This window comes from Schistocerca americana, chromosome 6 (assembly GCF_021461395.2).
Source record: "Schistocerca americana isolate TAMUIC-IGC-003095 chromosome 6, iqSchAmer2.1, whole genome shotgun sequence".
Taxonomy (NCBI): Eukaryota; Metazoa; Arthropoda; class Insecta; order Orthoptera; family Acrididae; genus Schistocerca; species Schistocerca americana.
Genome location: NC_060124.1, coordinates 70,297,034 through 70,311,558, shown reverse-complemented (window position 1 = coordinate 70,311,558; position 14,525 = coordinate 70,297,034). Strand labels below are relative to the sequence as shown.

Genomic DNA, 14,525 nt, shown 5'->3' with positions numbered 1-14,525 from the left:
AATAGCGACAGGGAGCACACTGTTGCAGTGTCATGAATTGCACAATATACACAGTACCTAATGTTGCCACGTTCAAAATAATATTGTTACACCACATTTGTTTGTATACAGTTATCTTTTTCATTACTCAATCATGTCTGTCAGCCCTATTATTTTATTTACATTTTGTACCTTGTTAGCTAGTGGAGTGCCTTCTCAAAAAATATCCCTACTGCAGATACAGGCTCCCTAACCATTAAGACCCTAACTTTATTCATTATTTCTTCATTATCTAATAAATAAACACCTGCTCTGATTATCCAATGCAAAACTCATTCTACTAAAATATTCCACAGTAACAGATCCTTATGCTAGGGCAAACTTAACTCTCATTAATGATCAGACAAAATTATCACTTAAAAAACTATTATTTCACTGTATTCCATCAAATTGCTTGAGATTCTAGCCTGAAGGGCAATATACATACAAATATTGCTTATTCTTTCCATACATTACTCCAGACAACTATGTTTGAAGTTTTATTTTCTTAATGTTAGAAGAGGCTGTACCATGACACACTTCTATAAGTAGACAGTTATCTTCATACACTGATTGCACTGAACACAAACACTTCCATTGTACCATAATTAATATCAAGATCTAATATTCAAGATGGTTTTTATTGCACATTGCCTCTGCTGCTGCACCAAATTAAACTAATTTCACACATGAGCTGATTACTTCAGATGCTAATTATAGTTTTCAGATAATCTGCACCTTTTCCTCCACGTATGCTGACACCTTTTAATTTTCTGTATACCTTACCTCTTTCAGTGACAGAAATTCTTTAATTGTGACACTAATTTACTTCCATTATATCTTATAAAACCAGAATAAACACAGTATCTCATAGATTTTTACCAAATACCGCTTCCATTTTTTGTTATCATTTCTTCCATCCTCTTATGACTCACTGGAGAAACCTTTTCTAAAATATTCCTATACTAAAGTATTATGCTGTACAAAATCTCATGAAAGTCGAAGACAATGTCTCTAATTCACTTATACAGTGTGAGTCAGGAGGAAAGATACATGCTTTGAGGGGTGATAGTATTAGTGATTCTGAACAAAAAACTTCATATGGATGTATGTCCAATTCCGAATGGTTTCCGGGACAGAATGCATTTAACATCACTATTGTATGTTTTCCTTGAATAACTCGAAAACTGCACCTTCCATGGAAAAAATGTCACAGTACAAAATTAAACTATATTAAATTTCCTATAAAAAAAAGGTCCTATTCATTTTTTCTCTACAATTAACGGTTTTTGTGCAGAGAGCATGAGAATGTTGAAAAACTCGCTCGACATGCATGCACTGTAGCTTACATTGTTTTTGTAGGCCAATTTGAGGTAGCATACTGAGGCAGCAAGTTGAGACGAACAGTTGGATACTGGACACTTGTGGTCTACCAAGTCGGGAAACTACCTCGAATTGGTCTCACCCTCAAAGCATGTACCTTTCCTCCTGACTCAGCGTGTATACTACAGACAGGATAAGGGAAGAGTTTGACTATCGCAGGAAACACGAAAAATGAGACAGACAGCTGGGGTAAGCATTGTCACCACATAATGAATCCAACACAGAATGATGAACCATCTACTTGTTAATTGCACAAGAAATTAGTCCTAAATATTACATCAATTTTGAATCACCAAGAAATTTCACTCCAACAGCTGTCCTGCCAATTCCACAGTTAATAGTATCTCTTGCTTCACATTATTTGATAGCTTACCACTAGCACCAATAATTTTTATTCCATAACATGCATCACAACTATACCCCCTGTGTTCTTAATGGATTCAAAAAATGCCTGTGAAATGCCATTCAAATCATTACCACTGTAACACTTAACATGTACACCTTGTACACTTGCTGTTATTACAGGGTGCCACACTTCCTTTTTACTTACCACATGATCTTCTTCATACAACAAATCCTCATTAATCGTTTCCCTGGAATAACTATCATCCTGTTTACCAAACTAATTATCAGACACAGCCAAATGACACTCCTCATTACCACTCTCAGTAAACTCTAACTCTTCATTAGGCATAATTTATCCTCCTCAATTCTTCTTTACTTAACACATTGCCATCATTATCAATTATAAATTCAAATACCTCGTCCTCATCACAACTGGATTTGTCACTGCTATCATCATTACAACTACTGTCAGAACCAGACTCACTGTAACTTTCACTGTCCTCAAATACTTGGCTAATTAGTTGATCTAAAATCATCTTCTCCTTTTCTGTTACTTGAATTTCTCCTACTATTTCTGTGCTCATTCTGGCTATCCTTCACCCAACCATTCCTTGAATTTCTACTATAATTAGTCCTGTTAATTCTATTTATCTCAAATTCTCTCCCTGACTAACTATTGCCATCAAAATTCCTCTTACAGTCTTCCACTGAGGGCTTCATCCTCTCCACTTTATCAACATAATATAAGAAATTACTAATATTACCCCTAGGGGCAGGTACAAGCAATTCTCTAACTTTCTGAAGCAACTTAGTTTCTAAACCCATAATTAGTGATTCACTACCTAGCTCTTTGTCCAAATATTTCAATTTGTTTATCCAAAGCTGACAGAAACCTTTCACAGCACCCTTCCTAGAGTTAAATCTCTCTCCTCCCCAAAATTAACTCAAAATTCTCTGCTGCTTCTCTTTGGACCAATGTTCACCTAAAAATGCTGCCTCAAAGGTTTTCCACACAGTACAGCTATCAGCTGCCCATCCATAAGCGTCCCCTTTCAAAAAATCTCTCACAAATGATCTTTTCTCTTCGTCATTCCATGTTTCAGGGAAATCGTTAAATTCACTAATGAAATCCAGTGGATGCACTTCCTCATATGGTTCAAAATTATTAAATCCCTTACAACTAATAAATGATGGACTGTTTGGGACACTACATACTCTATGCTTTAGATTTTGTACCTCTTCCATCTTTTTCTCCATTTCAGCCAACTTTAAATCTACATTTTTATTTACTTTTACCAGTTTTTCCTCTACCACAACTGCACACTTGGTTTCTACCTCCGTTTCTAAATGATTTTTAATCTGACCAATTTGGTTGTCAAGTTTAATCCTATTTCCAGCACAAAATTTCCTGGCTGCTTTGACTTCATCTTTACACTGTTTCTCGGAAGCCTTCACCTGCCTACTATAGTCATCACAAAGTTTCTTTCTTCTGTACTTTTACTACTCATCAATGTTAGTTTCTCATTAGTGTTATGTACTACTTTCTTCATCTTTTCATCTCAGTCTTTAGTTACTGCCTCAACCTTCTTATTTAATTCTGAAAGATTAGAGCTGACTACCTGAGTGTCCTTTTTAATTTCTTTCTTCAGTTCATCCTTTAAGCTAACCATATCAGTTCTAATGCTATGGTATCAGTCTTCTTTACCACCCTGTTAATGTCTTCTTTCATACCATTTTCCACCCTACTAATGTCTTTTTTCATACTACTAATGTCCTTTTTCATACTACTAATGTCTTCTTTCATACTCATAATACTCATAATTTGTCTTAACATCACTTCTAATTTTCTGTCTGCCATAAACATTTGCCTTTGCTGACTTTTGCTATGAGATTCTTCCTCCTTAGCCTTAAATATTTCACCCACTTCAGTACTGTTTTCATCAATTTTGCTCACATCATCACACAATGTAGATGACACCCTTATCATCTCATCTACAACAGGACTTTCGTTCCCCTCATTCAAAGTTACGTGCATGTCTGATATATAACCACAATTGTTTACCGAATCAGACCCCATTAAGTCTTTTGGTTCATTTAAAAACTTAACCTCTATAGCTTTGTTATCGATCACATCACTCCCCTGTAGTCCATTCTCCCCCATCACACTGCCTTGTTCGTTAAGGCCACTCATTATGTATCGCTTAATATAAAACGGTTTTTGCTATCAATTGCCTTACTTTTATTCATACTGCTGCTGCTGTGAATGTCAAATCAATTCGTCATCTGCACAGCTGCTGCAAGATGTAATTTTTTCAGTGATGCATGTTGCTTATCCCAGTCAGCTGTGACCACCTGCGTGCTGCAAATACAATAGTCCTCACCTGTGTGCCAGATTTGCAATATGTTCTGTAAACTGTAAGGCATGTAGTGATATTCCTATTTGTGGCTAAACTTTCTTGCAATCAATGATGCTTTAGCAAACAAATTGTTGAAGTCCATAACAAGCGGGATAGGATATCTATCAGGCACTGTCCTTGCGTTTAGAACTCTGTGGTTGCTCCACAAATGCCATGTATTGTTTTTCTTCAAAACCATATGGAATGGCAAGGTTGACTAAGGGTGTCATTATGTATGTCTATTTTGCTTCTGGATGCTCTCCTGTGCTGCAAAAAATTTCCCTGGTGTTAGTTGGTGACGCTTAGCAGCAACAACTGGTGGTTCAGACTATGTCTGAATATAATGCAACGCATTGTGTTTGCACATACCTGGCTTATCAGGAGGTATGATTTCTGGAGATTCCTGTATAAAAGGAAGGTTGATGTGCATTTAATCTACTTCTGCTAATAACTAGAGCCTTCCATTGTAGAGATCAGCAGACACTAGAAAGTTGTAGAGGAAACCCCTCCCAATGATAGGTACTGTGACGTCAGCCACTATGAAGCTCCATTGAAGCTTCCTCTTCATACTGAGATCCAATTCTAGACACTTTTTACCATAAATCAGAATATGTGAGTTGTTATCAGCTGCAATAATGGTGTTTTAGAAGTATTCTTGTGGCACACGAGAACACAGAGGCCCAATGCCGTGTTCACTAGGAATGTGGGCACCTGACAATTTAGCCTTAAAATCCAGTCATTTTGGAACCACCCATCCCCAGAAGTTTGTGTGAAACCAGTTGTCAGCAACTATCCACTGACTTGTGCTGGAGGTTTACCAAGTCCTCATGTCTCCGAAACACAATTCCTAGAAGCTTCTGTTGTCAAATTTGTCCTTGAATGTGAGGCAGTGGGGCCTCATGTTGATCATTTTGGTTATTTCGTCCTTTAAAGTGGTATCAGAGTCCAGTACTAGTGTGAACTTCACTTGGAAGCTCCCGCTGAAGTCATAGAGCTGTCAAGACTTGAAAGAAGGTTGTGCCATTCATCTCTACAGCTTGCGAAGAACTACTGTGCAGAGAATGTTCAATCAACATCATCCTTACAGTGGTTGTTAATGAACCAATGCTTCCAACATATTATTGTTGAATCTTTCCTGAAACATATGAACTTGGTATCTGTTGTTTCAGACATCTCCAAAAGAACACATACCATTGGTAACCTTGCAGCTCTTGAAGAATGAAATCACAATGAAATCCAGACCATTAGCTGCTTACAGGCACTGATGAATATCAACGGGGACAGTTGAAAATGTGTGCCCCCACCAGGATTCGAACCCAGGATTCCTGATTACATGGCAGATGCTCTATCCACCTGAGCCATCGAGGACACAGAGGATAGTGCAACTGCAGGGAGTTATCTCTGGCATGCTCCCTATGAGACCCATATTTCCATCTTACTGTCCACACACTATATTTGTAGTGCCCCTGCCCACTATACTCATTACTCATGGCAGTCAATCTACCAATTCTCGTAAGAGTTTGAGCAATGTGAGTGCATCCGTACTGAAGAAGATCATTGGGTGCTAAGCCTTGTCTATACGAAGATGGTATCTGTTGTTCGGACATGTCTAAAAGAACAGATGCCATTGGTAATCTTGCTGCTCCCAAAGAATGAAATTACAGTGAAATACAGACCATTAGCTGTTTGCAGGTGTTGATAAATCTCAATGGGGACAGTTGAAAACATTTTCACCTGTCCCCGTTGATATATATCAACACCCCTCAGCTGCTGAAGGTATTAATATATAATTCTAATTTTGTTCAGACATGTCTGAAAGAACAGACACCATATCCATATAAGTATATATTTCTGGCAACACTGGCTATGACCTTCTTCTTCTGTGTGGATGCACGCATATTACCCGAACTCTTATGGGACTTGGTAAGAATGTCTTCCATGAATTATGAGTGTGTTGGGTAGGGACACTACGAATGTAATGTGTGGACATATACGGTGAGAATGTAGGTCTCACGAGAAGCATGCGTGAGATAGTCCCTGCAGTCACACTATCCTCTGTGCCCTCGGTGGCTCAGATGGACAGAGCATCTGCCCTGTAAGCAGGAGATCCCGGGTTCGAGTCCCGGTCGAGGCACACATTTTCACCTGTCCCCGTTGATATATATCAACACCCGTCAGCAGCTGAAGGTATTGACACATAATTCTAATATGTTGGAAATGTGGGTCTCACGGGGATTGTGTCAAAGATAAGTCCTGCAGTCGCACTATCCTCTGTGTCCTCAAATGCTGAGTCAGATAGAGCATCTGCCATGTAAGCAGGAGATACAAGGTTTGAGTCCTGGTCGAGGCACATGTTTTCAACTGTCCTCGTTGATATTTATCAATGCTTGTAAGCAGCTAATGGTCTGGATTTCATTGTAATTTCATTTCCTGAAACAATCAAAACTATAGCTGTCTTGAAACTTCCTGGCAGATTAAAACTGTGTGCCGGACCGAGACTCGAACACGGGACCTTTGCCTTTCGAGGGCAAGTGTTCTGCAGAGTGAAAATCTCATTCTGGTATAGCTGTCTTGTCTTCTGACCCCTTGGCATGAGTGCAGATGGGGTGTCACTGAGATGAATCATTTGACATCTTCTTGCATGCTGCGAATGGTTGGGCTCCATGGGTGTGAGCAGAAATGTACATCTCCTGAAAACCTGACACAGTAGCCATGAGTGAAGGCTAGGAAGGAGAGTGACTAATCCAGTGTTAGTCTACTTCTACATCTATGTCTACATGGTTACTCTGCAATTCACACTTAAGTGCCTGGCAGAGGGTTCATTGAACCATTTTCATACTACTTCTCTACCATTCCACTCTCGATTGGCACATGGGAAAAAGGAACACCTTAATCTTTCTGTTCAAGCTCTGATTTCTCTAATTTTATTATGATGATCATTTCTCCCTGCACAGGTAGGTGTCAACAAAATATTTTCGCATTTGGAAGAGAAAATTGGTGACTGAAATTTCATAAATAGATATTGCCGCAAAGAAAACTGCCTTTGTTTCAGTGGCTGCCACCCCAACTCGTGTATCATACCAGTGACACTTTCACCCCTATTGCACGATAACATGAAACAAGATGCCCTTTATTGCACTTTTTCGATATCCTGTCGCATCTTCTAAGTGTTCTGCCAACAAAGCGCAGTCTTTGTTTTGCCATCCCCACAATATTATCTATATGGTCTTTCCAATTTAAGTTGCTTATAATTGTAATTCCTAGGTATTTAGTTGAATTGACAGCTGTTAGATTTGTGTGATTTATTGTGTACCCAAAATTTATCGGATTTCTTTTAGTACCCATGTGGATGACCTTGCACTTTTCTTTGTTTAGTGCCAATTGCCACTTTTTGCACAATACAGAAATTCTCTCTAGATCATTTTGAAACTGGAATTGATTGTCTGATGATTTTACTAGACGGTAAATGACAGTGCCATCTGCAAACAATATAAGGGGGCTGCTCAGATCATCACCTAGATCATTTATGTAAATCAGGAACAGCAGAGGACTTATGACACTACCTTGCTGAATGCCAGATATCACTTCCACTCTACTTGATGATTTACCATCTATCACTACACACTGTGACCTCTCTGAGAGGAAATCACGAATCCAGTCACACAACTGAGATGATACTCCATATGCACGCAATTAAATTAGTAGTCGCTAGTGAGGAAAAGTATCAAAAGCCTTCTGGAACTCTAGGAATATGGAATCGATCTGAGATCCCTTGTCATCAGCACTTATTACTTCACGGGAATAAAGAGCTAGCTGTGTTGCACAAGAATGATATTTTCTGAATCCATGTTGGTTATGTATCAATAAGTCATTTAGGTGATTCATAATGTTCGAGTACAGTATATGCTCCAAAACCCTACTGCAAATTGAGGTCAGTGATATGGGTCTGTAATTCAATGGGTTACTCCAATTTCCTTTCTTGAATATTGGTGTGACCTGTGCTACTTTCCAGTCTTTAGGAACAGACTTTCCGTCAAGTGAGCGGTTGTATATGATTGCTAAGAAAGGTGCTATTGTGTCTGCATACTCTGAAAGGAACATAATTGGTATACCATCTGGACCAGAAGTCTTGCATTTCTTAAGTGATCTGAGTTGTTTTGCAACACCTAAGATATCTACTTTTATGTCGCTTATGCTAACAGCTGTTGTGGTTTCGAATTCTGGAATATTTACTTTGTCTTCTTTCATTGAGGAATTTCGGAAAACCGTATTTAGTAACTCCGCTTTAGTGGCACCATCATTGGTAACATTTCCATCACTATTGCACAGTGATGGTATTGACTGTTTCTTGCCACTGGTGTACTTTATACATACGAAGAATCTGTTTAGGTTTTCTACCATATTTTGAGACTATGTTTCATTTGAGCTTCCATGAAACTCAGACTGTCTTGGGGATTTTGCATTCTTCTGAATTTGGCATGCTTTTTTTTTTATTATTTACTTCTGCAACAGTGTTCTGACGTGTTTTGTGTAACATGGTGGATCAGTCCCATCTCTTATTAACTTATGTGGTGTGAATCTATCTGTTGCTGTCAATACTGTATCTTTGACTTTGAGCCATATCTGGGCTACACTTAAATAATTAGCTTGGAAGGAATTGAGACTCTCTCTTAGGAAGGCATCAGCGAATTTTTATCTGCTGTTTTAAATAGATATATTTTGCATTTATTTTTAGTGGTTTTAGTTGATATGGTTTTGAGCCTCGCCACAATGACCTTGTGTTCACTAATCCTTGTATCCGTCATGACGCTCTCTATTAGATCAGGATTATTTGTCAAGTGTGTTTTCACACCCATTTACAATTTTTGTGGGCTCATGAACTAATTGTTCAAAGTAATTCTCAGAGAAAGCATTTAGTACAATTTCGGAAGATGTTTTCTGCCTATCACCGGATTTGAACATGTATTTTCGTTAACAAATCGAGGGTAGATTGAAGTCTCCACCAATTATAACTGTATGAATGGGGTACTTATTTGTAATGAGATTCAAGTTTTCTTTGAACCATTCAGCTATTATATCATCTGAGTCAGGGGGTCGGTAGAAGGAGCCAATTATTATTGTGGTATGGCTGTTGAGTATAACCTCTACCCATAGTAATTCACAGGAACTATCGATTTCAACTTCACTACAAGATAAACTACTACCAACAGACACAAACACACCACCACCAACTTTATTTAATCTATTCTTTCTGAACACAGTTTGCACCTCTGTAAAAATTTTGGCAAAATTTATCTCCGGCTTTAGCCAGCTTTCTGTTCCTATAATGATTTCAGCTTCAATGCTTCCTATCAGGGCTTGAAGCTCTGGTACTTTTCCAACACAGCTACAACAATTTACAACTACAGTACCGACTGTTGCTTGGCCGCTTCTCATTGTTTCTTTGCCCTGTACCCTTTGAAACTGGAGCCCTTTTTCATCTTTCCCAAAACTGTCTAATCTAAAAAACCACCCAGTCCACGCCACACAGCCCCTGCTACCTGTGTAGCCACCTCCTGTGTGTAGTGCACACCTGACCTATTTAGTGGAACCTGAGGCCCCACCACCCTATGGCACAAGTCAAGGAATCTGCAGCCTACACAATCGCAGAACAATCTGAGCCTCTGATTCAGATGCTCCACTCGGCTCTATACCAAAGGTCCACAATCAGATCAGTCCTGTCGACAGTGCTGCAGATGGTGAGCTCTGCCTTCATCTTGCATCTGGGATGACTTCCCCAGTATGCACACGGAGTGCACATTGGCTTTCTTCCCATCCTTCCTTAGCTGCCATATCCCTAAGGGGCTCCATCACCCGGCTAACACTGGAGTTCACAATGACAAGCAATCCCACGCTCTGCGCTTGTCCGGACCTCAAATGACTTCTGCCTAACATTCAGATTATTAAACCACCTAACATGGAGTTGTATTTCAGCATTCTGGCAGATAAAGCATAAGCCATAGCAAACAGCTTGCAATATAATGTTTTCAGCATGGAGGCAAATGACAACATGATGGATAGTCCCAGACTGTACATGCTAGGGATGGGGCTGCCCATTACCTCCAGCCACTGACGCAACAGGCGAGGCCACCCTTGCTGGCTCAGAAGCACTTTCAGCAGTGGGCAGTACCTCAAACCTGTTGCGGAGGCGTAAGGGGTTCAGCCTTGCAACCAGCACCAACTTTCACCTTCTGCCCAGGGATTCGCCATCAGGCAAGTGTCGACCAGCAGAGACATCTGAATCCGAGGGCGCAGTGGCATCAGAGATCCCAAGTGATGCTACAGGTTCCCAAGGTGCCAAAGCACTCGCCTCAGATGTCCCAATGTCACCATGGCCCTGGGCAACTGCCTGGAGCCTGTCAACCACAGTTAACACGGCTTCCAGCTGCTTATGAATGGTGGCCAATTCCCCCTGAATACATACACAATAGGCGTAGTCCCCATCCATCCCTAACAATTATTTCTTTTCCTCTCTTTTATCTCACAAGCCACTCAAAACAAACAGATGACTGACAACTATGTGAATTTACACTATACCGGTACTAAAAAGTGATGCTAAAACTCTCAAATACTATAATACACCCAAATTTGTAAATTAAACTATGGAAGTACCCAAAATCACGCAAAGAAATTAAGAATTAAACTATGAAACAACTAAGTGAGCTAGGAGTATGATTTGCTGCTGGCTGCTGCTTATCCAACAGTGGCAGGGAGCTCACAGTGATGGCCACTTAGCAGAAGCACTTGAGTGACTGCTGGATGTCACACATTTTTAATCTTGCTTCCAAATCTTTGATGATACTGGCACCAGTTACTTCCCTCTACCCATTCCTTGTCTTCCTGTTCTTGAAGAACAGTTTTGGTATGGCACATGGGATGTAGTCTGGCATCTGTGTGTGTTCAAGTGCTGCTATTTGGATACTCAGCTCTTGCATGCTGACCACCAGCTAATTAGTTGTTAGCACACACACGCTGGAGGTAATGGGCAGCCCCATCCCTAGCATGTACAGTCTGGGACTATCCATCATGTCATTTGCCTCCATGCTGAAAACATTATATTGCAAGCTGTTTGCTATGGCTTATGCTTTATCTGCCAGAATGCTGAAACACAACTCCATGTTAGGTGGTTTAATAATCTGAATGTTAGGCAGAAGTCATTTGAGTCACAACATGTGGATGCAATTTTCTGGGAATAAATCTGTCTGTGCCAACAACTCAAGTTCCTTCAATAACTGTTTGGGATATTTGTCTCCTAATTATTCATCTCCAAGTAGTCTCTGAGCCATATCTGCACCATCAGTGAGAAATCTTTGATGAGACAGTTTTTAATTCAATGTATCACTGAGTTTGCAAGAGTTCTTTCACTTGAACTATATGTGTTTCATTTAAGTATGCCACAGTAAAGTCAAATGAATACGCACTATCCTTGACGCTATGCTGTTGGAAAATGCTCTTTGGTTGTTGAACCATAATCTGGTTTTGTTCACCATAATGGTGGCAATTTGAAGTGGGTAAGAGTCATACCCTTAGTTGGTGTTGTAAACGCCCAAAAGTGCTGAACAGTTGATAAATTTACGTCAGAGTACTGTATGGTTGGTGAGCTCTGCTATATTACCTCTTGCTTGACATAAGTTTTGGTATTGACATTAGTCATTGAGTAGCACTTCTGAATACACTTGCATTCGTTTTATTGGCTCGCCACTGTGGGACTTTTGCTTGTAAGGTATGTGGACACCTACTCTAACTAAATAAAACACTATCTTGAATAATCCACCTTCATCTCACAATAATTAAACATTGACAAAAGCATGTCATAACTGAGAACTGTGCTTCAAGCTGCTAGAAAAAAAGATAGTAATCTTAAAGATATTACACACTAAGTATGCTTCATTGTCCATGACTGATAGGTCGATCATTGAGTTCTAGATTAGATTAGTTTTTTGTTCCATAGATCCATGCTGAAGATATCCTCGTGAATGTAGAACATGTCAATTTTTTTTTTTTTTTTTTTTTTTATTCAGTTGGGAGGAGCACACTACAGAACTGCAGAAACGCCTTAACAAATCTGTATTTGCAATTCAAGTGTTAGCTGACATAAGTCACTAGAAGGGCATCCCTGGCCAAAAGAACTCTGCTAACGTCAAACAAAGGCCTTAATTTGAGGAAGAAATTTCTGCATGGTAAGAAAGGAGACATTAACAGGAGAAATGGAAATGAGCGTACTGCATTGTGGGCTGTGAGTCCCCCGTTCGGGGAAGTTTGGCCCAGGGCAAGTACTTATTGCAGTTGATGCCACATTGAGCGACTTGCATGTCAGAGATGGTGATGTAATGATGATGAGGACAACACAACACCCAGCCCCTGAGCAGAGAAAATCTCCTGCCCCAGCCAGGATTCAAACCCGGGCCCCTTGGCGTGGCATTCCGCCATGCTGACCATTCAGCTAATGGGGGCAGACACTGTAGGAGAACCAGAACAGAAGAGAGTCAAAGCACGTGAGATGTGGTGCTACAGAACGATGCTGAATACTGGAACATCTGAGAATGTATGTTTGGAACACAGTATTGTATGGTAGTGAATTGTGGACTGCAGGGAAACCAGAACAAAATAGAGTTAAAGTATATGAGATGTGGTGCTACAGAAGGATGCCGGGGATGGGGTGGACTGATAAGCTAAGAAATGAAGAAGTTCTCCTCAAAATTGCTGAAGAGAGAAACATATGGAAAATACTGAGAGGAAGAAGGGACAGGATGATAGGACGTGTGTTAACACATCAGGGAATAACTTCCATGGTACTAGAGGGAGCTGTAGAGGGTAAAAACTGTCGAGGAAGACAGAGATCGAAACACACATCAACAACAACTGAGTGAGGATTTAGGGTGCAAGTGCTACGAAGTGGTTGCACAGGGCAGGAGTTCATGGTGAGTTGCGCCAAACAGTCATAAGGCTGATGAAAAATACAGAGATAGGTGTGTGTGTGTCGGGAGGGCGGTGGGGATGGGGGAGTGAAACAGCTGTCTAGATCTAACCAGAAGCCCTGTATACAGATGAAACACTGAAACTTCCTGGCAGATTAAAACTGTGTGCCAGACCAAGACTCAAACTTGGGACCTTTGCCTTTCGGGGGCAAGTGCTCTACCACTGAGCTACCCAACCATGACTCATGACCCATCCTCACAGCTTTACTTCCAGCAGTACCTCATCTCCTGTGAGGATGGGTCATGAGTCGTGCTTGGGTAGCTCAGTGTTAGAGCACATGCCTGCAAAAGGCAAAGGTACCAAGTTCAAGTATCGGTCCAGCACACAGTTTTAATCTACCAGGAAGTTTTATATCAGTGCACACTCTGTTGCAGAATGAAAATTTTGTTCTGGAGATGAAACACTGTCTATCACCAATCATGGCCAAATTCTGTGGCTGGAGATCTAACAAAGGAAGATATTAAGAAAAATCCTAAGCCCACACTCCACAACGACAAACTAAACCACATCAGGAATGAAACCCCATACCAAAAAATTCCGACACAATGAGGAAAATAAGAATTGATTTTTATGGATATATCCTCAGAATGAACCCAAATTGACTACCCCAAATTTTTTGACTGCTTCCACAGCAGAAAAACCAAACTAAATTCATTTAAGGAAACAGAGAAGGACTTGTGGGAGTATCAATCATGATGCACTCTCCAGAGACCTTCTGCCACAACAAGAGAATGATCCTTGAACCATACAGAGAGTCTTGATCCGAGGCAGTTGCATATGTTTGTGTTGGCTAATAAAGTTTATGTAAATGTATACACTGCAATTTTTATTCATGGTGGTTATAAGTACCAGCTCATACTCTGATCTATCCACATTGATGCTCCATGTCAGTCATGAAATGCAGAGTTCTTCGAATTTTTGCCACTTTTCATCATGACAATACGGCTATCACTATCACAAAACATTCTGACCAGTGCACTGCATCTGGATTGCAGTGCAGAATGTGAAGTGTTCTCAGTGTACATAAAAAGTGTTGAAAACCAAGAGCACCGAGAACTCAAGACTTGCCCCTACCAACATCATCAAACCTTTGATACATCAGCAGTGCCTACCATTTATGAATCCATTCTCACACTGTGAGTAAAACTCCATTATTAATAGCGTTACCAGTGGACAATGATCCCAGAATGTTTGTAGGAACATTTTCACACCATCTGTGCTTTCTGCATTGTGTATACAATGGGAACATTTCCACAGCACCCCGCAACAACCATTTGTGTGTCACAAACAATGGCAGGCATGTTGCCTCAAACTAAGGACCTGCTTTTAGATTTGGAAGACAGTGCGTTTATGGGCAGTGTTCCT

The 14,525-nt window shown here is 40.2% G+C and overlaps 1 non-coding gene across 1 annotated transcript; it reads left to right on the top strand.

Annotated features, from left to right (window-relative positions):
• Nucleotides 1-6,201: 6,201 nt before the first annotated feature.
• Nucleotides 6,202-6,276, top strand: Trnat-ugu. The gene has a single exon. It is a non-coding gene; the product is annotated as a tRNA-Thr (tRNA).
• Nucleotides 6,277-14,525: the final 8,249 nt, after the last annotated feature.